Here is a 25,898-nt window from a genome sequence, read left to right on the forward strand (position 1 = left end):
TGGGACAATTACTAATGCTGACTTTGTATCTACATTTCTTTTATTTCATGTTTTCTTTATTGCTTTAATCCTCCTTCTTGCCTTTTTGCTTTTTTCTTCATGAATTCTTTTTAGCATACCATTCTATCTTTCATAGGAATTTACTGTGTTCTACAGTTGTAGGAATATTCTTAAGAGTTACAGCCATAAACTTTGGTTTATTGCCCACAGTAAGTGAACACTCCTGTTAAATTCCCTATAATTCCAGAATCTTACAGAAGTTGATAAACTGCCTTTCTTTTGTGATAATTATGATTGCAAGATGTAGTATGTCTACATAGGTATTACCTACAAAAATAATAGCTGGTATTTAAATTTCAATATTATTTTATATTCTAACTTGCTGAGGCCACGCCAGGCAGAGCAGGGTAAGAGCCTGGCCCCTCCCCGCTCAGCTAGGGGAGCCCCGAGTCACCCAGCGCGGCCAGTGTGGCACTCAGCACAGATGCTCCCTGAGGAAGAAGCGAGGCGTGAGAATGTCCCGGGCCAGTTACTTGACTTCCGGGTGGCGCGGCTGCCAGGTCACCCCCCGCCCTTCCTTCCTCCCCCTCCCCTCAAGGGCTCCTTCCAGGGGCTTCTAGAAAACAAAGCCCTGCCCTAGAGTCACCACGGAGCCCAGTCCCCTAGGGAGCCCCTAAGGCCCTGGGGCCACTGCTGTACAGAAAAACCAGCCAGAACCCTATGTGGGGTGGGCACCCAGCCAGTGGCCTCTCCTGCCCCAGTAGGTTCCTTCCTGTCCCCAACAGCACTTTCTCAGCACCCACTGATCCTCCCAGTGCAAAATAAAAGTCCTGGGACTCCATGGAGCTTCAGGAGACTTCAAAAAAGAGAGAGAAGCAACCTCCCGCTGCCCAAACCACACAGACCCAATGAGGCCCCATCTGTTTCCAGAAGGTCGAGGGGCAGGGCCTCCAAAACAGAGCCTTCCAAGCTGGATGGGAGGCAGAGGCAGGATTAGAGGGCTCATTCCAATTGCTAAGATGCATTGACAGGCTCCAGGCCCCCTGGGCCCTGCCAGGAGACCTGGGGACTAGGAGGGGCTGGGGCTGTAGGGGGCAGTGGGCCTCCAAATCTCTGGCTTCAGAAACACATCCCCTGCTCCCCAGTGGGCCACACAGAGATAGAGGCCACCATCCTCCCTGGCTGGGCCCCCACCTCCTGCAGATCTGCCAAAAAAGAATTCCCAGTTCTTCTGGGAGGAGCAGGGAATGGGGAGCTTTGGCCAAGGGAGCACATTGTCTTTTGGGGGATTGATTTGGTTGGTTGGGTTTTTGCCTTGAAATTGGAAACTGGGCAGGGGGTTGACCATAATGGAGGAGCAGAAGGGTTTTTTTGACCATATGCAGGAGGCCTGGACTAGGGGGGTTCCCACTGCAAGTCCTGCTGTCAGTCCTGGCTCCTCCTCATCCATCCAGGAATGGTTGACCTGAGGCAGATCACTGTCCTCCCTTCCCTGATCCTCTACTTTGATGGGCCTCTTCGTCCAGCCTCCTGGGGTTGGGACTATTCATCAAGGTGACAGAAGCAGAGAAGTTCCTCAGAAATGCCAAAGGTGGCAGAAGCTGGTGGGTCCCCAGGGAGCAAGGTGGGCACAGGGGCAGTGAGATGAAACACCCATGGGGGATGGGGAGGGTCCCCTGGAAGGAGGAACCCTTGACCATGCAGTGGCTTACATGGAAACTGCGTCCCAAAGCATCTGCCGGAATTCCCTCCTCAGAGGTAAGATGAGGTGCAGGAGACTGCGGTGCAGGTCAGGGAATGGACTCCTGGCACCCCAGCGCCCCAGCTTTCTTGGGGACACATCAGTGACGCACCTCAGTGCACCCCTGCTGGACAGGTCCTGGATGTCCCTCCTCTTCAGACAGTGGGGGAAGGGCTCTCCAAAACAGTTCAGAAATGGGTAAAGAGGACTGGCTGTCCCCAGGCAGGAGAGCTGACCCCAGTGTGTGGGGCCCAGCTGGGACGCCTCAGAGGAAAGGGTCGCCTGTCAAGCACAGTAACTCCCGGGGCCTGGAGGTGGAGCCATTCTGGGCCGGGTGGCACCTGGCGAGCCCCAGAACCCACTCCTGGGGTGCAGTGAGTCAGGTCTTGATCCTCTCTGGGCGCATGCATCAACCTCCAGGTGGGACAAACAACTTCAGCTTCTGCAAACTCAGGGCCCGTGGTTCTCTCCCATCCTGGTCCTTCATGTGCTGTGATGGCTGGCACGTGGGCCTCTCTGGCCTCAGTCTCCTCATCTGTTGGGCCCATTTATCTGCACCAACCTGGCAGGACAGCTCTGAACTGGTCTACTACTTTTCTCCGTATTAGGAGATGGCTTGTTTTGTATAAAACTAGTGGAACTGAGGTTGATTCAGTCCTTGGAAGTTTTGAACTCATCTCTGAGGACAAATAATCAGGACACAAGTTCCATGTGCTTGTGTGCTTGGGGGAGGGTACACAGAAGGGGGATCCCCGCTGGACTTGAGACCTACAGAATGAATGACAATCTTCCTTTATCCAGCAAAATTCTTAAGACTGTGAGTTATGCAAAGGCCCTGGGGTTCTAACAAGTGTTCCCCAAAGCCCCATGTACTGATGACCAGATCTCCAGCACACTATTCAGAGGTGGTGGCACCTTTAAGAGCTGAGATCTTCTGGGAAGTCTTTAGGTCATTGGGGGTGTGCTCTGGATTGTGAGACCGCAGTCTCTTCCTCTTTCTCTCTTTTGCGCCTCAGCCAGGAGGTGGACAGTTCTACCTCACCATGCATGTCTTCCTGTGATATGCCATCACAGACCCAAAACAATGGGGACAACAGATCGTGGACTGAAACCTCCAAAACTGTGAGTCAAAATAAACCTTTTCTCTTTCTAAGTTGATGTCTCAGATATTTTGTTACAGTAACAGAAAGCTGACTAGCACAGGAAGGTGACTCCCAGCCTATGGTTGCTTCCTGTTCATTCACCCTGGGTTCACCATGCCCAAGAACTCACCTACTTGCCCCCAGCACACATTTGGCACACATTGCTGACTCCCGGTGCCCACAGGGGTAGGCTCTCCTCTGGGTCCTTAAACTCACTACTCACACCACCTGCTACATGCCCGTGGTCCAGCTGGCCCCCTGCCCAGGGGAACAGCTCCACCCCCAGATCCTCCCTGTGCTGCGCCTCCCGTCTCAACAGCTACTCCCAGGGAGGCACCCTCCACTGGGACTCCTCCACAGCCTCCCCAGGCCTCTGCTTCAGGTGCAACACCTGCCCACCATGTGGGGTGTGTGGGAGACTTGTGGCTATAATGTGGACCCTGCTCCTGGGTGGCTCCGCTGATCAGTCCCCCAGGAGATGCTAAGAGCACAAGAAGTGCAAAGAGAACTCCCCAGTCAAAAACTGAACCACCTGTCCACACGTGCACCGGGCAGAGCCCGCCTGGCCTGGCGACCTGGCGCCCTGCACTGCAGACCATGCAGGAGACTTTTCCTCCACCAGAGATCCCTGAACGACAGAGGGAAGATGAGGATTCTGAGGTCAGAGAGGACCAGGAGGGCAAAACAGGAAGGGCAGCAAGGAGCAATTTACTCCTTGCTCAGTAAATCCTGGCTCTGCTAATAAGAATTAGCTGTGTGACCTCCAACAAGTGCCTTAACCTTTCTGTTCCTCAGCGCCCTCATCTGTAGATCAGGGATATGAAGAGCTCAAGAGCTGTTGACTGTTACGGCGACAGTACCCTTCTCCTGGCCCCACAGCAGGACCTCAGGGAAGCTCCTCGTCCACTCTTGTCCGAGTTTCCCCATCAGCAGAGTGGTCGGATGTAAAATAGTTGGGTGTGTCCAGAATCCCTGCTTCCAGGCCCACACAGGCCCCCAGGGCTGCAGGCTGAGTGTTCCCAGACCCTTCCCTTTCCTGGATCTCGGCTTTCCCATCCTCAGGTGAGGGAGCTGGACAAACAGGTCACAGAACCCGGGGTTGGCAGAGGACCTCACAGGGCCCAGCAGACCTGTGGAGACCTGGGGGCCAGCCAGTTCCCGAGGCCAGCACAGGGTGCGCGGTGAAGACCCTCTGGCTGGGTCGGGAGCCCTGCAGGCTGTGCCCTGACCCCGCTCTGCATGGCCAGGCGGCAGGGAGGCCCTGTTTACCTTGGCAGCGGGGCCAGATGGTGGGCGTACTTGACGCTCAGCAGGCCTGGAAAAGCCCCGTCATCCCATGGCCCAGACAGGCGGCCTCCCGGGGACCCCGCTCCACCCCGCAGTCCATTACCTACAGCTCACACAGGACATGACCGCACAGCCCGGGTGAGGGGCCACAGGCCCACAGACAGGGCACCATTCACAAAGCTGCCCGGGCAGCCCTGAGCCAGGCCTGGGTGGCAGCCCGAAGGACGCCTGGGCGGCCGGCAGGAGTCGGAGGTGACCAGGAGGACACATGCTCCCAAGGGAGCACCAGGCCCGGGGGGCTCGGGAGCCTGCAGCAGGCTGCCCCCAGGGGTGGCCAGGAGGAGCAGGAGCAGTGGGCTTCCCTGCAGTGATGGCCACGCCACCGTCCCCTCCTCAGGGAAAGCCGGGGGGCGGGGGCACTGCCATCTGAACAGCAGCCTCGGGGGCTGAGTCTTCTGGAGGCCAATCCCACCTCTCACCGCGGTCTCCACTTCCTAGTCTGTAAAATGGGCGCGGGAGTGGCCTGCAGGTCAGCTGGACTGTGCCCGACTTCGGTCAGGGCCTCCTCCCTCCTGGGAGGCCAAGGCACAGACCCGGCTCTCCCCCACCTCCCTGGCTGCTGTGGGGCTCAGCTCTGAAACGGGTCCCCTGGCAGGAAGCTCAGGAGGGCGGCCAGCCTGGGAAGCCAGCAGCTCCTCCACCAGAGGAAGTCACGTTACCTCCAGGACCCAGAGCAGGGCTCTGGGCTGAGGCCAGCAGCCTGAGTCCCAGGCCTCCAGGCAGGACGGTCTTCGCCCCTGGGGCTCCCGGGGCAAATGGCTGCTCCCCCACGGCTGTCACACAGAGGCTGCATCTCTAGCAAGCTTCCAGGGGACACGGATGCTGGTGGCCACGGGCTAATGCACGGGAAGGGCTCAAGACCAGGCCTGGCCTCCAGGAAGCCTCCAGAACCACCAGTCTGGGCACCAGGTAAAGACACATCCGACTCCTGTGCCAGCCAGCACTTGGGGCCTGTGGACCCCGGAAACTGACCAGGACCCTCCTGCCCAGTTGCATGCTCACCCCAGACACCCAGGTTGCTGCCCAGACCTGGGTCAGCAGCTGCCACCCCTGACCCCACCTCCCAGGGCTCCCTGGGCCTCGGTGGTCTCAGGCCATCCCCTCTGGCTCCAGCCCCCCCGGGTCCCCGCTGCCCCTCACAGCCCAGACACCTCCAGGAAGAAATCTGAGCTGTCTGTTTTACCTCTCCCCCACTTTGTCCTGCCCAGGGCAGGTTGTCATGGAAGCCTCCTCCTGTGCCCAGACAGCCCTAGAGAGACCTCCCTGCAGCCACCCCGGATGCCCTCCTTCTGCTGGGTGTGCAGGCCAGCCTCCTCCCTCACCTGCAGGGCACAGTTCCATTGTTGGGGCTGCTCATGACACTGTGGGTCACTGGAGGCAACTCAGAAAGCTGAGGGCCAGACCAGGAAGGAAGGCACTTTGTTCTAAAGAGAACACAGTGGGAGACAGTAGGGAGTGGTGGGGACTGTGGCAAACGGTAGAGCCAAGGTCTTGCCTGCGGGACTCTGTTCCAGAGGGTTAGTGGGACCCAGGGTGCCCACTTATTTATTTGACAGAAGCTAGAAATTCAGAGCTTTTTAAACATTATTATCATTAAATAAACGTTCTTGACTTTTAAAATGCTACAAAGGCCTAATGAAACTCTCAGAGCTAGAAGGGACCTGAAATAGAACTTTGTGACCCTCTCCAGGTCAATGTGTCCTTGTGAACAGTGATTCCACAAAATGGTACCTGATTGAAGGGTCCCCTGGGCCCAACTGCTGGACAAGTCCTTCTTAATCCTCTCTGGAATCCCAGCCCACATTAGCATATTAAAGGCTCTTAAAAGGTCTGCAGGGAAGAGATCTGACCAACTGTGAGAAGCTCAGAGGATTCTGTCCCCTGCCACAGCCCAGGGCTGTCACCTCCACTGTGGGCTCAGTATTTCAAAGATCCAGCCCCCCCAGGTCTGCCTCAGAACTGATCTTTCTTCTGCTCATCCAACAACAAGAGGGAGACTCTTCTGGGCTGGGCAGGGTGTGGTTACCAGGGCCATGTGGTGACACGGGTGGTGACATCGCAGGCCTCCTGCCCTGCCTGTGGAGCCCCAGCTAGTCTCCCCATCCAGCTCTGCTCCCACCAGCCCTCCAGCCTTCCATCCTGTGGCCTCATCAAACCAAAGCAGAAGGCAGTGTGGGGAGCCAGGGAGACCTGGGCGCTGTCCTGGGGTCTGTCCTGAACCGCAGAGACACCCACCCACCTGGAGTCAGCTCAGGGCTGGGGAAAGAGTCGGGAGTCAGAGAGACCCTGAGACTAGCCCCGCATCATGGCGCCTACGGTGGAAGAAGACAGAGAGAGCAGATAAGGAGGGGGTGGCAAGGACAGAAAACTCAGGTTGTTCCAATGGTCGGATCCTTTCAGGTTTCACGCAGGACATAAGTGAGACTAAATGGGGACACCGGGCTGGGAAGATTGCTTTGGATGGATCTCTCTAAGGAGACCACATTTATGCTGGGATCTGAGGACAGGAGGAGGCTGCCCATGACAAGACTTTCCAAGTGAAGGGAGCCACATGCACAAAGTTCCTGAGGCAGGAAGAGCAATAATTATAGTGGAGAAATAAATGAGATGCGATTGGAGAGGTCGGAAGGGCCTAAATCATGTAAGGGCTCATGTGTAGCAGTCTGCTCTTGCTGCATAACAAGCATCCACAAACTGGGGAGCATATGGGACCTATCACAACACTGGGGGGTCTGCAGGGGAGGTGGGAGCTCTGCTGTGAATGGGCTTGGCTTACCTGTTTCCTCATGTCTCCGCTTCCTCCTGGGACCACAGGGCTCTCCTAGGCCCATCCTAGTGAGTGGTGGCAGAAATGCCATGAATAGCGTCAGCCCCCAGGACTCTGATGGTAACTGATAGACTTCCCTGACTCCATCACATCGACAAAGCCTGGTGGTTAGTTTCAGGGACCGAGTTTTACCCCATTCATGCGTGGGGAAGCATAGCGAGAGAGATGGAGAGGTGGCAGCCTGGATGGGGGGTGACGACATGAGATGGAGAACAGCAGATGAATTCCAGAACCAACTAGAAGGTTGCTGCAGGGTTGGATGGAAGGAGTGAGGGAAAAGGACAGAATCGAGTTTTGCTTCTGGATTTCTTCCAAAGCCTGGGGGCTGAGCCCTCCGTCTGGGGCCCCAGCTTCCTCAGTGCACCAGGAGCAGTTGGGAGAGGCCCCCGGGACCAGCCCAGGGCCTGCACCCCATTCCCACAGGGTCCCAGCTTGCTGCCTCCGCCCGTGGCCTCCACCCAGCACAGTGAAGCCTGGCCAGGCCGGCGGTGATATACGACCCCATAGCTCACAGCGGGCTGCGCAGGATGAAGTGTTATCGCCATCCACCACCACCTGACGGGCACCCAGCGCCAGGACTCAGCAGCTGCCCTTCACCAGGACACTTAATTATAAAGGCCTGAAATGTTCCCCACCGACCTGGGACATAGAGCCTTTGTTTTCCAAGGGCGAGTTGGGGGCTCCCCGGGGATAGACAGAAGTTCAGAGCAACCTGGCAGGAGCAGTGCCAGTCCTGCCACCCAGGGGTTGGGGACAGAGCCTTCCAGGGACCTGCCACCTCCACCCCCACTACGGGCTGCAGCGCCACTCGCTCATCAGTTCCACCCGAGAATATCGACCCCCAAACTCTGAGTCCTCTTCCCACCTGAGCTGTCGAACTTACTCTCCGGGCCCCTCTTCTGAGTTTGCCAGAAAATTCAGGGACATGGACCCTGCAGGGCGGGGTTGACAGAGTCCTCAGGGCAGGGACTCGGGTGACAGGACTCGATGGGACTTGCAAGAAACTCTTCAGTGATTTCTGGGTTCATCTGGCCCAGGGGTTCTCAAAGTGTGGTCCACGGACCAGCCGCAGCCGCGCCATCTTCAACCCTGTCAGACAGGCTGCTCTGGGCACCACCCCTGAGCTCAGGGGCAGCACTTAATCACTGGGGATGGGCCCTCCCGTGGATGCTGATGTATGCACAAGTTTGAGAACCATGGACTTCTTCCCTTCCGGCCTCCATTTTGTCTCTGGGCCACCAGGGCTCTGAGGACAGGGGTAGGGCTTGGTCCAGGTCACCTGGAAGCAGAGACAGCAGCAACACTGAACCCAGGTTTGCACAGGTGACTACGCGCCCCAGGTCCCCAGGTGAACTCTGGGCTGAGGAGTCTCCCTGAGCCTATTTCATCTCCTGCACGACGGGGTTGAGGATGCCAAGCTGGTCACTGCTGACCAAGGCTACCTGAGGAAAGATGGTGGTCACAGAGGACCGGATGGTGTGATCCTGCAAGTCCCCTGTAATCCCGAGTCTCTGTACCCATGGGTCCTTATATAGAGAGAACATCCATCTACAGGGCCCAGGCACACAGCAGGTGCCCAATGAGTGCAGAAGGGCTCAGGCAGTTGCCGCCCCAAGGCATAAGGCAGGGCAGGGGCACCCAGGTTTCCAGGGGTTTGCTCTCCCTCCCTCCCCTGCCAGTTCTGGCTGGAGGCAGCCTCTTGATCTTGGCCATGGCCACCACTCGCCAGGGAAGCTTCTGCTTAGCAACGACTGGTTTATGGAGCCAGGAAAGATCAGTGCCCGCACTGTCCCATGGAGGAAGTGGCTTCAACACGCCCACCTCTCAGCAAATGCAGAATCCTCATGACCCCTGCTGTGGCCACTCCCTGTTCTGAGACTCAGGAGACCCCCAGCCTTCCAGAAGCCCCTGGGCAGGCCCAGAGAGGGGTGCAATTCCTGCTGACAGCCCAAACAGCAGGCCTGGCTGCTGGAAGGGTAAAGGTCTCCTCCAAACCCAGGGGACGGCCGGCGACCAGCAGAGTGCCTGGGGCCTGGGAACATGGAACTAATTTTTGAAAGAAGGGAATGAGGAAGAAGAGGAGGAGGCAGCTGATAATCTTGGGGGATTATCAGTAAAGGCTCTGGGTAAGCACATTATAGAAAACCCAATCAGATTAGCCTCAACCAAAATTGTAGAAAAAAATGAGAACAGAGAGAGAATGCAAGCAATTGTAGAGTTAGGGTTTGGAATGTTTTCCTATCCTGATTGTGTTCATTGTTCTGTGACTGCATGTATTCGTTAAAATAAACAGAACTCTAAAGAATGTTAATTTTGGCATCAGCAAATTACATGTCCATGAACCCAATTAATCCCTACCCCAAAGTAATGGATTGCACTTCTTCATGTACTGAGGTGTTCAGAGCTATCCTGCTTTCAGGCAAGGCTTGATCCAGCAACTCAAACAACATCTCTAAGGCCCTGGTTTCTCTGTCTCTCCACTTTCCCTTCTCTGAAACTTGTGTCTCTCTTACTTTCCATGTTAGATGACTTTCCATCACTATAGCAAATACCTGAGATAGTCAACTTATAAAGCAAAAAGGTTTATTTGGGCTCACAGTTTTGGTGATTCTACTCCAGGACCAGTTGGCCCTGTGGCTTTGGGCCTGTGATAAGGCAGCACATCACAGTAGGGAATACAGCAGAGCAGAGCCCTTCACCTCATGGCCAGGGGCAAAAGAGAAAGAGAAGAAGAGACCAGGGTCCCACAGGCCCCAGTGACCTAACTTCATCCCACTAGGTTCCACCTCCTGAAGATCCCACCCTCTCCCCAAAGCACCCACCCTGGGGAGCTGGCTCAGTGGCCGAGTGCCCTGAGTTAAATATGCAGTAACCCTTCCCCCCAAAAAAATATATAGTACTTAATTTGTGCTGGCCTTTGGAACAGGATGGCATGCAAACTTTTGAGGACATGGCTGGGACACTGTCTGTCCTTGGCTTCCTGGTAGCACCAGGCCCTGAGTTCTCTGCAGCAGGCTCTGTTTGACTCACTCTGCATTCCCAACACCTGTGCATAGTACCTGCTCAATAAGTGTTGGCTGATTGACCCTTCAAAATAAAAGTATGTCTAATTACATGAAGAACACTTGACTTGGTAGAGACCTGTCAAAATAAAAGACCTGAAGAAGTAATAGTTGATGCTGGGTGGGTTCAAGTTGTACCAGGTCCTCTGGAACATGTGACTCCCTCTGTCAGTCCTGGGAGGCACTGGCCTCACCCCAGGTACCACAGAAAACAGAACCTGGATTCCCTTAGGAGCTCCCAGCACAGGAGCCATCTAAAATTAGACCTGCCCCTGCTGGTGTTTAAAATTAGAAAAATCTCACTTTCCAAGATGCCAACAGGTGCCAAGCAAGAGTTCATGAGCCAAAATAAATCAGTGGCACATTGGACTTAAAGTTCCATGAACCCTCTGGTTCAAACTGTTGCCAGCCTCGGCCATTGTCTTTGGTCAGGGGTAGGCAGGAGGATGCCCACACCCCTCCACGCCCAAACACAGGAGATGAGGGGATCCACCAGGGCCCAACGCCGATCTGGTGCCAGACCTGGGTGGAAGCCTGGTGGCTGAAGCAACTGGACTGCTATTATTGTTAGGAAGTCTTCCTGGAAGAAGAGGCAACTCTGCAGAATCGTCGTTGTTTTTTTGAAAGGGCACATCAAGGGACAAAAGAAACCCTCCCAGGGTGCTCTGAGGTTGTTTTTTGATCGTCTCACTGAGCGCACACCCAGAGGTGTGCATGTGCATCCTTGCTGTACCCGCAGATGGGGGTCCACAGGCCTGGGGACCACGACTTGGCCCAGGGAGTTGTTGCTTCTAGAGAAAACAGGAAGTGGCTGCAGATGCAGAGGCTCCTGGGCAGCCACTGTTTCCACACTTTATGGAAATGAGAGTGGACTTGGTTGCAGGGCGGGGAGGTGCGTCATGCTCGGTGATAGATTATTTCAAACATTTTTTGAAAATCACAGAAAAATTAGAGTTATCAGAATTATCAGCTCTCAGCCACTTTATTCTACTTTTGTTTCTGTTCCTGATTTACTGTGTTTTATTTCTTTTTATTTCTCAGTTAATACTTGGAAGATCTATTCAAAGACCAGCCTCCCGTCTTGCTCTCCCTGCTTTATCATGCTTCTGCCTGACCCCATATGGCAATCACAATCAGGAATGGCACACTCTGAGACACAAAGCTCAGCTTAATTTCTGTTTTGTCTATAGTTTGATCAGTGGGCTAAATAAAGGTGTAAGTATTTCATGTCTGGGAATATCTTTAAAATGGAAGATTGGGTAAGAGTTGGCAAAAAGGAACTAGAGGGCAGTCCTATAGCAAGAATTAGTCAAAAGGGCAGGCAAAGCTGGAAAGGTCAATCCAGTAGGAGTAGGACTATAGTAAGGCCTGATTTAGAAAGCAAAGGAAGGCCACTACCAGTTTTTCAGAGCCACCTTTGGTCCCTGGTCTCTAGGAAAGACTTGGAAAACCAAGGGTTATTTTCTTGACCCTAAATTAATAACCTTCCCTATTGGCTAGGAGCACTGGGTTAGAAGTGTAGCCTTGAGCCAGGCTGCTTGCCCCTATTTCCTACTAAGCTGAAGTATAACATATTTGGAGAAGTACAAATCTTTTGTGAACATCTTGATGGATTTTCAAGTGAACACACTCAAATACCAGCTACCTGAATTTAAAAGATTATTATCAATATGACAGAAGCCTTTCTTAGTCTTTTCCCAGGTACTGTTGCCTTCAATGGGAACCACTTTCCTCTTTATCATTACTAGTTATTTTGCCAATTTTTAACTTTATAAAAAGAATTATTACCCAATGTATTCCTGTGTTTGATTTCTTTCTGTGAACAATATGCTTGAGAGTTTTCCTATGCTGCATACAGTTGTGTACTTGTTTATTCTTGTTGCTAAATAGTACTCCATTGTATGAATTTATTAGTTCTATATAAGAGGGAATTTATTAATCTGACTCATGATTGGAGGCTGAAAAGTCCCACTATAATCAGTTACAAAAGGGCAAATACTGAACCGTTCCAATCACATGAGCTAACAGAGGCTGTCAAACTCATAGAAACAGGAAGTAGAATGATGGTTGGCAAGGGCCAAAGAGAAGGAAAAGGGAGAGGAGTGTGCAGTGGGTGTACAGTTTCCATTTTGCCCCCTCAAAATGCTCCAGAGATTGGTTTCACAACATTGTGACTGTGCTTAACACACTGCACCATTCATGTAAAACTGATTAAAATGATACATTAAACAGTATGTGTTTTAAAATAAAATAGAAAAGAAGGAAAAATAGATGTCTTCCATTATTTAGGTCTTTCCTGATACAATGAATTTTGGTTTCTCTAGAGTAACAGGGGTCAAATCTTAAGCTTTGAATTCATATCACTTAGACAAACATCTGACATTGAATAGATAATTAATGAGTGTCTGATAATGGATGAGCAGGACATATGGATGAGAATAGACACACTTCCTATCTCAGTTCCAAGTTCTCTAGTTCTCTCTTACCTCAGTGCCTTTGGTAGCATTGCCCCCTCTTCTTGAAACATCTTCATTGTTCCTTTCACCTCTGTCCACACCCTCACCAATCTGTACCTCATCAGGGGAAATTTTCTGATCACAGGAGTTATATGCTCCCCAGCCTGTGCCCCCAAGGTGCATCTCAATTGAATGTAAGAACCTAACCACACTGCATCACAACACTTGATTCGTCTGTCTCTTTTACCTGACTTCAAGCTTCTTCAGGCAGAGACTTCATTCATTCACATCTGCTGACTCCAGCAATTAGCACATTATACAGTCTACACACAGTAGGTTCTAGTTCATAATTATTTATGTCATTGAATGAAGGGAATGAATTTCCTAAACCTTGAAAAATGTGGATAATTTGTCTTTTTTATTTTCTATCAAAGACCAGATTTTATTTTTATTAGTACTGAGGATTGAATCTAAGGGTGCTCAATCACTAAGCTACATTCCTAGCCCTATTTAAATTTTTGAGGCAGGGTCTTTCCAAGTTGCCCAAATTGGCTTTGAACTTGAGATTCTTCTGTCTCAAGATAGCAGATTTTTAAAGTGAGACTTTGGGAAATAAAATCTTTTCAGAATTCCTTGGAAATTTTTCAATGACAATGTAACACTATTCCATATTCTTGATTAATCTGAATGCTATGGGTGTAAATTCCCAGATTCAGAGCCAACATTCTGAGGATAAAATTTAGGAGTGTAGCTAGTCTTACTTCCCTAAAGGGCTGCCATCAACTGTCTGAGTGGGACAGAAGGTTACCAGTGAGCTGCCTTCATTTTCCTCTCTCTCCCCACAGTGTGCAGTATCCCCAAACATAAGAATCAACTACAGCATTTAAAGAAGTACCTAGCTGAAATTTCAGTTTTCTAACATGAGAGTCAGAAGGAATGAATTGGATCTGAAAACTACTTAAAAGCAGGTTTTTTCAACAAAAAAATTAATAAATAGAATAATCTTCCTAGTTGAATAATTAGTTGAAGCACTATGTTGTGCTTTTAACAAGAACAGTAATGAAAAATAATTACTCAAGAAACTGAGGAACATTACCAGGTGAAATGCATAAGTATTTTTTACGCCAATGCTTCTTAAACTGGGATTCACATTATATATTTTTCAGCCTTTATGAATTCTCTAGAAGAATTCAAAATTTTAGTTTTTAATTAAGTGCTAATTTAAAATTAACATAAGTATATTTCAAATTATCAGATACACTTATGTCTGGTGGGAAAACAGTACTGACAAAGAGTTTTAGAGCACAGGAGGGTACCATATTTATATTTGCATTAACACTGATGATTCACCAGAGTTTAGTTTCTTAATGTGTCTTTAATAAGAACATCCAGCTCCACTACATATCCTAATGACAAAATGATAACACTCCTCCTGCAACTACTATCATGCAAATCTTAGTAATTTCAAAGACAAAGCAAACAATCAAACAAAAACTCTTGTTTTTGCAATGATAATTTGAAATTGAAAATTACTTTTTATGGAATAAATTGTTAATTTCTCATTCAGTGACTATGATACCGTAATTTAGTGAGTCAGAGTAATATTGTGAAGCAATAACGCATGTGGTCTTTATATATAAATTCATTCATTCTTCAAAGGTGTCATGCAGTGTTCTGTGCTTTGGGTTTATAGATTGAATCAGAAAAAGTTCTATTGCTTTGGAACTTGCATCCTTCTAAAAGCCAAAGTAAAAATAAAAGCCAAAGCATATCATGGTTCAACTGTGTAAAGTTTTCCAGTAGTTTGAAGGGAGAGAAATGGTGAAAGAATTAAGTTGCCAAGAAGTACATTGTAGTCTAGACATTGCAGCCTCTAAAAAATTCTGTGCCATATCCTTCATGGCCAAAGTCATGGTAAGAGAAGATGTATTTAGTTGGTCTTGTCTTTATGATATTAACTTGCACCATGAGTGTAAGTAAATAAGAAATAGGCAATAAAATATTTTTTTCTTTTTCTTTTTCTTTTGTTTTCACAGACTGCATTTTGATTCATTGTACCCAAATTCCATGCAAATTTTTGTTTCTATGGTTGTTCATGATGTAGGTTTACACCATTCACATAGTCATACATGAACATGGGGTAATGATGTGTGTCTCATTCCACCATCCTTCATACTCCCAACCCCTTCCCCTTGTCATTTTCATCTACATAATCTAAAGTTCCTTCATTCTTCTCTTACCCCCCACCCCCAACCCCAATTATGTATCATCATCCACTTATCAAGGAAAACATTTGGCCTTTGGGTTTTTGGGGTTGACTTATTTCACTTAGCATGATATTCTCCAATCCCATCCATTTATCTACAAAAACCATAATTTTATTCTTCTTTATGGCTAAATAATATTCCATTGTGTATATATACCACACTTTCTTTATGCATTCATCTGTTGAAGGGCATCTAAGTTGGTTTCACAATCTAGTTATTGTGAATTGAGCTGCTATAAACATTGATGTGACTGTGTTACTGTAGTATGCTAACTGCACCAAATAGAAAAATTAGGTTCAAATCTTCATCATGTAGGTTTAGGACCTGACTTCCTTAACTAGATTCCCAAAGCGCAAGAAAACAAAGTAAGAACCAATAAATATGATGAATTCAAACTAAAAGGCTTTTTCTCAACAAAGGATACAATCAATAATGGGAAAAGAGCGCCTACAGAGTGGGGGAAAATATTTTCCACATGCACTTCAGGTAGAGTACTTTCTCCAAAATTTATAAAAACTTATAAAACTTTACACCAAAAATACAAAGAACCCAATCAGTAAATGGGCCAAGCAACTGGACACTTTACAGAAGGTGATAAACAAATATATGAAAAAGTGTTCAACATCTCTAGTAATTAGAGAAATGCAAGTTAAAACAACTCTAAGATTCATCTTACTCCAATTAGAATGACTATTAAGAACACAAGCAATAATAGGTGTTGGTGTGGATGTGGACAAAAAGGCACACTTCTACATTGCTGGTGGAGTTGCAAATTGGTGCAACCACTCTGGAAAGCAGTGTGGAGATTTCTCAGAAAACTTGGAATGGACCCACTTTGAACCCAGTTATCCCACTCCTCGGTTTATACCCAAAGATTTTTATTAGGTGGTATCTTTAACTTTCTCAGTTATACTCTGGAAATGTTAACTTGAATCTTATTAGTTTGGTAGCTCAATTTGTACTTAGTTTTGAAATTTCTTTTGGTTGATAATTTTACAAATAGATTTATAAGAGGTGGAAGCAGTAGTTTAATTTTATAAACAGTTTCATTGATGTATAACTTATATGGCATAAAATTCAACCTTTATATGTTAAGCTCAATGATTTCTTAATGTATATACACAACTGTGCAAGCAACATCACAGACCAATTTTAGAACATTTCCATTTTCCCTAAAAGTTCTGTTGTGTCCGCTGAAAGTTAATCTGTGCTCCAACTTTCAGCTGCAGGCATACATTGATCTACTGTCTCTAGAAATTTTCCTTTTTTTAGAAATTTCTTGTAAATGGAAAGTCTGGTGTCTTTCACTTAACATAATGTTTTGTATCAATTTTTCATTATTGTTACTAGAGAAATTTCATTGTACAAATTAAACACATTTTAATCTACTACCACTTGATGGATATTTAGATTATTTTAATGCCAGTCTGTATTTTAATTGGTGTGTTTAGTCCATTCACATTCTTATAATGGTATGATGCTTATTTTTACACATAATTCTAGAAATAATTTTTCAATCTTGATATAATTGTAGTTTTGCATAAAATTATGTATGGAGGGATTCTTTTGTCTTGTTTACCCAGATTCCTGTGTATTATTTACCCAGTTTCACCCAACTATTAACACTTTGCAGAACTATAACATCATAGTATCAATACATAGAATACTGATGTTGATACAGCCAAGATACCAAGGACAAGGACATTTCCACCTTGTCCTTTTATAGTCATATTCACTACCCTCCTATCCTCACCCACTTTTTAACTCCTGATAGCTGTTAATTCATTCCCCATTTCTATAATTCTGTCGTTTAAACAGTTATATAAAAATATTCTACAATACATAACCTTCCAGGAATTTTTTCTCACTTAGCATAATTATCTAGAGATCTGTCCAGGTTCTTCCTTGTAAACATAGATTGTTCCATTTTAAAATTTGCTGAGTGATATTCACTCACAGTTTTGAAGAATAATTTTCTTGGTTACAGAATTTTGGGTGTATAGTTTTTCTTTTAGTACTTGAATATGTCATCACAATGCCTTATGGCCTATACTGTTTCTAATAAGACGTTAGCTGCTAATCATGTTGGTGTTCTCTATTTCTATAAATTATCTTTCTTTCCTGCTTTCAAGATTTTCCTCCTTGTCTTTGGCTTTAGGGATTTAACTATGTTATATCTAAGTGTGAATCTCTTTTGCATATTCTACTCGGGATTCACTGACTTTCTTGTGTTTATATACTAATGTTTTTCATCAAATATGGAATGTTTCAGTCATTATTTCTTGAGATAAACTTTATGGGACTTTCATTATATGTTTATTGATTGTTGATATTCTCCATTGGTTTATAAGGCTGGTTTTTTTCTGATTTCAGATTGGATAATTTCTATTATTTATCTTCAAATTCACTGGTGCTTTATTTTATCATATCAAATTTTCTATTAGGTCCATCTGGTGAATTTTTTATTTCAGTTATTGTACTCTTCAACTCCAGTTTCCATTTAGTTCTATTTTTTTCTTTATTTGTGGAGTAACAGTTTTCATGCTTTCTTTCAAGTCTTTAACATTTCTTTCTTTCTTTCTTTTCTTTTTTTATTTTTTTGCAGGGGCATATTTGGGTTGAACTCAGGGGTTCTCAACCACTGAGCCACATCCTCAGCCATATTTTGTATTTTATTTAGAGACAGGGTCTCACTGAGTTGCTTAGAGCCTCGCTTTTGCAGAGGCTGGCTTTGAACTCATGATCTTCCTGCCTTAGCCTCCCAAGCTGCTGGGATTACAGGTGTGCAGGTGTTTTTTTTTTTTTTCATTTTTCAAAATATATTTTAAATAATTGCTTCAAAGTTTTGTCTGCTAAGATGAATGGCTGGGTCACAGAGAATCAATTTCCACTGAATGATACTTTTTTCCCCTAAGGGTGACACTTTCCTATTCTAAATTTGTTTGGTTTAACCAAACCTCATATTTGTATTTGTTTTCTGCATGTCTCATAATTTATTGTTGAAAACCAAACATTTTAGATAATAAATGATAGCTGATTTTCTCTTCTGAAGAATTTTTTAGTAATTTGAATGGACTTTACCTATAGATTCTATCTCCCTTATGATATATGGCTGCAAACGTCTCTTCCCAAGTTTATTTTTAAAGTTATTACTATTACATATATATTTATAGTCTGGTTTCCTAACAGTTTCCCCTGAGTCTGCATAGAGGTCAGGTAATGATTTAGACAGAGATTGTGCTAAATAAATCCAACCTGTAAGGTTTCCCTTCTTTGAAAATGGATACAGGTATTTCTCACCTTCCTCAGGATTACTTTGTACTGCCAATTCCTCCTTTGTGTCCCCTGAACATGCATGTCATTTCTCAGTTGTTCAGAGATATGTGGAAAGCTTATCTAGTATTTTTATGGTTTTATATTTCCAGTGCATCCCCATTAAATTTCTGTATGATTACTACTTGTCCCATCTGAGACCTCAGGCTAGCAGAACTTTGGATTTTCCATGCCAATTCCCCATGGGCTTGTTACTTTCATTGAGAATGTTTTGGGCTTGAACTTTGTCCTGTGCTCCAATCTAAATTTTCCCTTTCTGAAAGAAGCTTCTGGTTTTCACTGCTGCCCAACTAAAACTAATATGCTGATGGAGCTTAGGATAGATAAGAAGGAAGTCACTGAAGGCAAAAGACCACAGATTCCTACTTTTCTTATCTAAACTCCAATACCTCTTCCTGAAAAAACACCTCTCAAGTTGTTATTTTCAGTTGTTCTTTAGAACCTGGATATGACAGTTTTGACAATTTTATTCATTTTTACTTGTTTTGGGGGAGATGATTCACTGAGTTCTTCATGCTGCTATGACTAAAAGTTGATTGAATAAAGTCTATGTTTTTAATTTTTAGCCCATACATTTAAGTAGAATTACAATAATAATTTTGTAGGTCATTACTATAGGTCCACTAGAGTTTGTTTTTTTTTTTACTTTAAAATTTTCATACTCATGTTTGGAACACACTGTAGGTTAGTGCTAAGAATTCATAAGGTAACACTTTTTTCTCCATTTTGAAACTAAATGACATTTGAAAAAATAATTTATATTTTAACAGGCAGAATCATACATCAAGTCTGAATATTGTGAAGTGAAGAAATGCATTATGATTTTAGCTTCTCTTTGGCTTTTTCCCCCCATGTTGTGAATTTTTCCATTAAAATCAGTGACATGTAATAGTTATTCAAAACTTAGCCTTAAACAAAAATAACATGCATATAGAGTTTTAGGAAATATTTGTAAAGTAAGTTGGTATTATAATTTTATCAAAGAGGAAGGTGAATATAGTAGATTTACTGTCTGCATAAAGATGAAGATCTTGTGAAGAAAATGGGGAGGGAAACTCAGTATTTATGAGAGAAAAATAGTTTAGAATTTTGGTTGCAGTATTATACCTATATAGAGATAGTGTAAGAATAGTTTTCTGCCATGGTATTTCTTTTTGCAATTAATTTTTGCTTTCAAAGTGAGTTTTTGCTGTCATTAAACAAAACAAAAATCTTATCCATATAACAACTCTCAATCCCAGGAGTTCATAAGTGATTCCCCCCAGTCTATGACATCGTGAGACTCCACAGTCAGAGCCTCCCCTCACATGTGAGAACAGTTGTACTTGGCAGATGGGGAGAGAAATGGCTTCCAGAATGAGGTAAACATGTGGAATATACAAGTGTAAATAAGATTTTTAGGCGAGGTGGCACATGCCTGTTCTCCCAGCAGCTTGGAAGGCTGAGGCAGAAGGATTGCAAGGTCAAAGCCAGCCTCAGCAACTGCAAGATGCTAAGCAACTCAATGAGACCCTGTCACTAAATAAAATGCAAAGTAGGGAAATTGGGTGGGAGATGTGGTTCAGTGGTTGAGTACCCCTGAGTTCAATCCCTGGTAGCAGAAAAAGAAAAAAAGATTTTCATAGGCAGAGAAACAATCCATCTGCTTTTGAATATCAACTTTCAGTGTGTAAGTCTGGGTGAGCAAGGTAAAAGCAACTAGACAAGAAAGAATATTTTAATGGCTATTGGATAAAATGGAGAAAATTAAGTGTGTTAGATACACTCTTAAACATTTGTTAACTATTATATATCAGGTCCTCAATTTCCTTCTCTCAATTTAGAGAAAATAAACTTTCACTGAGAGATTTTATGGTTTTAAAAAACAGGAGTAAGGGGCTGGGGACATAGCTTAGTTGGTAGAGTGCTTGCCTTGCAAGCACAAGACCCTGTGTGTAATCCCCTGCGCCCCCCCCAAAAAAAGATATTTTTAGTACCTATACTAATAATTCAACATTTAATTGATTTTCCCTATATGGGGAAGAAGAGACTACAGTGACCAAAAGCTCTCCATTTTGTGTTTGGAACTAAGCAGTAATAACACATAATAATATACCAGTAGTTCTGAGGGTTTTTTTTTTTTTCAATCAGGTTCTCACATCAAAGAGCACATAGCATTCCTTTCTCCACAGGTGCAGTATTGGGAGGTTGTTATGGAAAATGTTTGGAGAGATGAGAGTATGATGGACATGTGTAGAAGGGTCTTCAGTTTGGGGAGATAACTATGGAGAAGTGAGGAGGAGGATGGTAGAGTTGGTTGTTTCAGATTCCAGAGGATCCTTTGACTGAGATACCCATCAGAGTTTATCCTAGAATAGAATATTGGTATGAACTATTATTTGACCTCTGCAAAAAATTCTCCAAGAAGAGAGAGGACAGGATGGGCTAGTTTCTGGGATACTTTGTTAAGTATGAAGTCAGCTGGAAAATACTGACTGTAAATTAAGGATGAGAAAAATAAAGGTGACATTACAGTGGAATGTACCCAGTCATTCAGAAGGGAGAGGTGTCACTTGTAACATTAATACCAGAGGCAATAGTAGATTGTCAACTGTACAGACATTAATTAATCAGTTAACTCAAGAAATGTTTCCTGACAACCTAGAGGATACCACATATATACCAGTGATAAGATAGGGGAGGTAGGCAGAAATAACTATAGATATACAAAAAAATTACAAGTTGAGTTAATTGTTTATAGGGAAATAAGAAAGATGAGAGATAGCAAAGATGGGAGAGCCACTTTATCTAGGGTGATTAGGGAAGGCTTCTGTGAGGAGGTTCTCTCTGAGTTCAGGTCTGAAGGGTGAGAAGGAATCAGCCATATTGAGCCTTAGGAGAGGAATGTAGGCAGAGAGATCTGCAAGTTGAATAGGTTTGGTGTTTCGAGGAGCAGGAAAGAAGGTCATTGGAATATAAGTGAACAGAGAAATTACAATGCGGGAGTAGTTGGAGAGGTTGACAGCAGACAAGTCATGGAGGGTCTCTAGGAGATATATTTTATTCAAAGAACAATGGGAAGTCACTGAAGGGTGTTAAGCAGGAAGAACAAGATCTGTTTCATATCCTAAAAGTGTCTCTCTGGCTATGGGAAGATGAATAGACTACAGTAGAAGCTAGAAATTTGGAAGCCATTAAAGTAAACTAGGGAAGAACATATGAAGAATCGGTGGTGGTAATGATGAGGGAGAGAAATAGGTGGATGTGGAGTGATTGCTGACACGACCTTCTGACAGTTAGATGTGGAAATTGAGGCAGAGGGAGGAAGCCTGGATGGCTCAATGGGTGATGTAGTCATTAACCAAGACAGGGAAGACAGGATTAGACGTGGTGCTGACTGTGGGGAGGCAGGGAGGGCAGATGGATAAATGAGTGAAGAGGCCCTGGTATGGACTAAAGCAAGCACCGAGGCCCTGCAGTAGTTGAGTGCTGGGACTCTGGAGTGAACCCACCCAGCCTTGAACATAGTGTGACAGTGGCAGTTTACACACCCTCTCAGTGCCTCAGTTTCTCCTATGCAAAAAAGTATATAATAGTCTCTACCTCTTAGTTGTTGGGAGGGTTAAATTAGTTCATAGAGATAAAACTGTGAAAACAGTGTGTGGCCTGGTGGACACCTGTGGAAGTGGCACTTGAGATTGCTCAAGAATTGTCAAGGAGCATCTGTGACTCAACTCAAGGGGATGCTGCCATGTGAAGGTGGCTGTTCACAGCTGCTGCTAGAGCTTATGGGTTTTCATCGTAATCTGGAATACATACTTTCACGTGTGAAATTCTTCAGGCTGTTACCAAACATCCCATCAGTCAGATAAAACGTGTTTGTGATTGTCAAATTAGAGAAATCAACCCAGTTGTGTTCTACAGTACCATGTGATTCTTCAGGTAGGCGGGGATAAGGAGGACAACTGGCGTCAGTTGAGAGAGGGCTTTGCTGGTCGAGTATAAGGGGAGGAGGGGATTCAAAGCTCAGGGTTTGTGATGGTAAGAAGTAATGGCAGGCCATTACTAGGGAGCCAAAAAAGAGAGTAAGCTTTGTGGGAAGATAGTGAATATTAAAAAGTTGGTCAGACTGTGACTTGGAGCTCTTGGTGAAACTGAAGGATTGTTGAAGTACAGTTTCTACAGTAAGTGAACTGGAAGGACAGAAGACTAATCAGAAAGTAATGTTTGGCTTGTGTTTGACGGGCTACCAGTCAACACATTAGTGAAACAGGGCTATGACAGGGACAGTTTGAAGAGGCATCAGGAAAGAAATGCAACAAAGAAATGACATGAACTTCCAAGGACCTGGAGTTTTTTAGAATGAATGGAGGGAAAATCATTTTAAAGCCATGTTGGAGAAGCAAGGAGGAGACAATCTTTCCCTGGTCCCTCGGAGCACTCAAGGGAAGTGATGACATCAAGGGACAGCTAGATTTTAAGTTAGTATGGAGTTGCCAGGAGCATTCAGAGCAAAGGTGGAAGAAACAGCATCCTTACTGGTCAAATTTTAGGGCTACAGGAGGGTTTTAGGAGGCAGATGAGAGATGGGGGACTGGGTAAGGTTAGGGGTGTTTGTAAAAACAGGAGAATAGGAGTCTGACACTTCTTCAGTTAAGACAGAATGTGCTGGATATGTCTTGCAGATGAAAGATTTTTATGGTTCTTTTTAGATATTTATGAAGTAGAATGCATTTTGACATTTTATACATACATGGAGTACAATTTACTCTAATTAGATCCCATTCTTGTGGTTGACATCTAGTTTTGCTGGTGGCATATTCATATGTGAACATAGAAAAGTTATGTCCAGTTCATTCTACTGTCTTTCCTATTCCCATCCCCTTTCTTCCCTTCATTCTGACAGATAGTTCTCAATAGACTGTGCTGCTAACTTCTCTGCAGGCTTTCAGAACCCCCTGGTCTTAGGTGGGACCTTTTTAGAACTTTCTCTTTATTATTGTGATCTGAACTCTTAGGGGTTCTGTTTCTGAGGTACAGTTCTTAAAAGCTGTGCTCCAGTCAAATTTACAATTGCTGTTTTGGAACACAACTTCTGTCATCTCCTATATATTTTTACATATGAAACTTGAGGATAAAGACTTATGAATAAAATATTTAGGGTCTTTTTAATATCTTTTCCTTTTAATAGAACCTTGAGCCACAAGTCCCTTTCCCCTGAGCCCAGCCCTGTCCTCTCTGAGTGCTGTCTAATTAAAGGCATTTAAAGCATGGGGGCATTCTCACTTCTTTATTTCTTCATGTGCAAACAATTTAATGAACTGGAATGGGTGATAAATGAGTAGTGCTAAAAAAAAAAAAAAAAAAAGACTCAGGCTAGAAAAAAGTGCCTGGAGTCAGAAAATAAAATTGTTAAAATGTAACTTCAGTAAACTGACTTGATTTGTTTGGCAAATGCTTAAACTGCATAAAATGTGAGCTCTGTGAGGGTAGAGACAGTCTGTGACTCTTCACTGTATTTGTATCACTTAACAGGGCACCTACAATGCTAGTTATCAGGAATTACTGAGTAGATGACTATTTAGGATAAATGTAAGTTGTGGTGTTCCTCTTCCCTAGGAAGAAACAACTGTTGTAGAAGTGAATTGCTTCAGCACCATTAAGGGAGGCCTCGGTGCTTATCTAGTCATATTTCCCTGCCCCCCCCCTCACAGAAGTACAGTTCTAGTCTGATGGGGAAGAGTAACTGTTTGTTTTCTAATTCACTTTTGCTAACACAGTATCTTCTACTGTCCTTGTCTTCTGATTAACTTGAAAATTTGACTGTTCCACCCAGGATCAGATCAGACACTGTCCCTGGAGAATTAGGAAATTCTCCTAATTCTCCTGGTCCTCCAGTTGGAAGGAAACTGCATCCTCACTTTGGCATTCTGTACATGTTCATTTACAACAAGGATCAAGATTAGTTATCACCCCCCACCCCACTGTTATCTGACTCAGGGTCTTGAACATTGTGCTTGATAAATAACTAAGGGCTGAAGGAAAATTTGTAGTATTCTATTTGATATGACTTTGTATATTGTAGCACAGATATTTGTAATTCAAGCATGGTATACCAGTGAAAGAAAGAAATTATTTTCTGCCTAGTTTTATGTCCTCACCTATTTTGTTAATTATGTTCCTTTGAGTCATTCATTTTAAGGGGAAATTTTTTTTAGAACACTTTCTCAAGTTATCCTTTAAATCTGACTGTTCGGTTAACAACTGCTTCCATCCCTGTGTTCCAGCAGCCTGCGAATGACCTGGAACCTGGGGAGGCTTGAAGCTTCCTGCAAAGGGGCAAAGCACTGAACCACTATTGAGGACTGGCCCCACAGGCACCCCTGTGCATAAATAGAAGTGGGCCCTGATTTGGTGCTGGAATAACATGAAGTAGAAGGCTGACTGGGTGGCCTAACCCTTGGAGCCAGTATTTCCCTTTTGCCGGTCATGAACCATTTTGTACTATTTACTCATTCAGCTCTGCAGAAGGTCCTCAGTAAAACATGTGCAGTAGTTTCTTGAGGCTAATTATGCAGGTTGGAAATCAACTTGTATCATTTTGAAAATTGTTACAGAAACAGTTTTACAAAGCTCTTGGAGTGGGGAGAATTAAAAACCCCTATTATGTAGTGAGACAAGAACCCCACATAACCTTGTTCTTAAGGTCAATGTTTAAATTTGAAGACCAGCATCTAAAATCCCAAAGTTTCCACTGTTCCACTCTATGCAAGGCTTTGCTGATCCTCACCTTTGTCTGTTCTCAACAAGTGTCATCTGAGTTTTTAGTTTTCCATGGGTTCTGGTCTTATCCCCATCAACATGTTATGTTTCATGTGTTTAATGAAAGGTTTTCATACATCAAACTTGTTTTCTAGAACAAATTATTAATCAACTTTTTATTGGAGAGTAACATTACTTATAGAAAAATAGAAGCACATAGCTATTTAGATGTTAACAGATTTTATTTTTGTTTTAAAGGATGTATTGAGAATCAATCCAAAGAAATTTCACGAAGCCTTCATTCCTTCTCTGGTAAGTTCAATAATTTTATAATAAACTTGGTGCCACATTTAGTTTTCTAGATGTGCTGTGAAACTAAAATCATGTGTTCTAAATAAAAAACAGTAATAAAATGAAATTGAGGATGGACAAAGATTTATTTCATCTAAGTAAGGAAAATTTGCCTTTAGTTCACCACCACTTCTGCCAATCTTGAAATCACACACCAAATGTGAAGGAAGGGGTTTGTTTTGAGACTGCAGAGAGCAGCTGGCCCTAGGTAGACTACCCACCAGTTCATGTAATTGGACATTTCCTGGTTTACAGCTTAGAAGGATTTATCATTTTTTCCATTGATTTAAATTAATCTTTCCTAAACAAATGTGCTGTCTACTTTCAATCTGCATGAACTAGTCTGAACATTTGTCCAAAAATAATGTGTAATGCTTTTTTTTTGTTTGTAGGGTGGGGGTGTCAGGGTTTCTCACTTCACTTCCATGCAGATGATAGCACCTGGTAGTGAGGCTCTTTACCCTTGGTACTTTAGAACCTTTCTTACATTCATGATTCATTTTAAGAGGTCCTGTCTTGTTAAAGTGAGTTTACACTGTCATGTCATAAGCAGTAGTTCTCTGGAGAAGACTTGATGGTACAGAGCTGGGAGTCCACTATTCTTGAATTCCTGACCTAACTTTTCCAGGAT

General features: G+C 44.7%; 1 pseudogene; it reads left to right on the forward strand.

Annotated features, from left to right (window-relative positions):
• Positions 1–1,655: 1,655 nt before the first annotated feature.
• Positions 1,656–25,898, forward strand: part of LOC124973616 (SH3 domain-binding protein 5-like) — an 84,585-nt pseudogene continuing 60,342 nt past the window's right edge.

Source organism: Sciurus carolinensis, unplaced genomic scaffold (assembly GCF_902686445.1).
Source record: "Sciurus carolinensis unplaced genomic scaffold, mSciCar1.2, whole genome shotgun sequence".
Taxonomy (NCBI): domain Eukaryota; kingdom Metazoa; phylum Chordata; class Mammalia; order Rodentia; family Sciuridae; genus Sciurus; species Sciurus carolinensis.